Source organism: Bison bison, unplaced genomic scaffold (genome assembly GCF_000754665.1).
Source record: "Bison bison bison isolate TAMUID 2011002044 unplaced genomic scaffold, Bison_UMD1.0 scf7180017864097, whole genome shotgun sequence".
In the NCBI taxonomy this organism is placed as follows: Eukaryota; Metazoa; Chordata; class Mammalia; order Artiodactyla; family Bovidae; genus Bison; species Bison bison.
The window spans coordinates 2,083,456-2,085,332 of record NW_011494669.1 but is presented as its reverse complement, the minus strand read 5'-3'; the positions used below and the strand labels follow the sequence as shown (position 1 = coordinate 2,085,332).

The following is a 1,877-nucleotide window of genomic DNA, read 5'->3' as shown; positions in this document are numbered from 1 at the left end:
TTTAATGGCTGAGTAATACTCCATTGTGTATATGTACCACAGCTTTCTTATCCATTCATCTGCTGATGGACATCTAGATTGCTTCCATGTCCTGGCTATTACAAACAGTTCATCTACTGTTATACATAAATTTATGTTCCTCAGTCACATGGAAAATAAAAAGTGAGTTTTAGAACCAAAGACTGAATGCTTAGCTATTATTAGACTAGGCTCTGCTAGCTCAAGCCTTAGGTTTAGAAAGCCACAATGAAGCCTCCCATTTATGAAAGTTTAGCCTACTTGGCCATGAAACAGCCTAAGCAAAGCCTAAACTTCCTCTTTGTGTGTGTGTGGGGGGGAGTGTAGATATTTTTCTGTTTTTAAACATTTTTACTGCAGTATAAATTCATTTACAATGTCGTGTTTGTTTCTGCTGCACAGCAAGGTGAATCAATTATTCATATACCCATTCTTGTTTAGATTTATTTCCCATTTAGGTCATTACATTGAATAGTTTCCTGTGCTATACAGTAGGTCCTTAGTAGTTATGTTTTATATATAGTAGTTCCTTAATGAATTCCGTATTTGGGGAAACAAGGGACTTGACTGTGTATGTGACACTGAGACAAAGTTCAGATACTGGTTCAAAGATACAAGTCACCAATAGGAAATGAAAAGCTTTGAAGAATGACAGCCAGTAAAATTCCAATCTAGTACCCAGTCTGGTCCGTATCTGGGATTTGGCCGAATCAGAAACACTGATAGCCTACATGCTTTACCAAGTATGAAGAGGGGATGGAAAATGCCCATCTTAATCAAACTGCAGTTATAGCAATTACATCAGCAGTGATGGTTGTAGGCAGAGATTAAATAGCTAAAGTATAGTACTTTCATCTTGCTCCAAAAGCAGTGAATAAGACCAAGATTAGGGAAGCTGGGCAGCTGGGAAGTGAAGCACAGCTTGGTATAGTAGATCAGAGTAACCAGAACATGACATTCACAGGTCCCCCCGATTGAGATTTGAGACTCAGATCAGTAAGAATATTCAGTATACTGGACTGTGACTTCTTAAAAATGGGTACGATTGCATTAACAGATGAACATACCTCTGAAAGCCACAGGGAGAAAAAAATTACAGGCTTAACACACCTACCAATAGGTTACTAAACTTCTTTGAAGTTGTTCCCTTAACTTCCATATAAAGTCTTCACTTCTCTTGAATGCTGAAGATGAAAAAATTAGTAACCAAAAGGAGAATTCAGAAGTATATATCCTCTTTCCATTTTTAGATTATATAATATTTGGCTTTCTTCTGTTATGCCTTTAAATAGTATTCATCATCATTAACTTTTGATAAGCATTTGCTAAACTGACTTTTAATCACAAATCGGGCATAACTTGACATAAAAAATAAAATTTTAAACTTATAAAACACATAAATTAGAAAGTGATTACTCTAAGTATTAAAGCATTATTTCCTTTACAAAAGCCTTCCTCTAATGATAGCCCCTAGGGCATTCAGAACCCAGCTTATACTTGTCTTATATTTCATTTTAAATTCTACCTAGATTTGCAAACTCCCTCAAATTTGCTATAACCACTTCATCAAGTGGAATTATTAATACCTGTATTCTAAAGTGAGCTTTAATAAAATGTTTCTATTATAATTCTATCATTTTAAAGTCACCATACCTTAAGTCATGACCAACCTAGACAGCATATTAAAAAGCAGAGACATTACTTTGCCAACAAAGGCCCATCTAGTCAAGGCTATGGTTTTCCCAGTAGTCATGTATGGATGTGATAGTTGGACTATAAAGAAAGACGAACACTGAAGAATTGATGATTTTGAACTGTGGTGTTGGAAAAGACTCTTGAGAGTCCCTTGGACTGCAAGG

The 1,877-nt window shown here is 35.7% G+C and overlaps 1 protein-coding gene across 3 annotated transcripts in view; it reads right to left on the bottom strand.

Moving 5' to 3' along the window:
* The window catches only part of KIF20B (kinesin family member 20B), an 86,866-nt gene that overhangs the window by 569 nt on the left and 84,420 nt on the right, over positions 1-1,877 (bottom strand). The window lies entirely within an intron of this gene.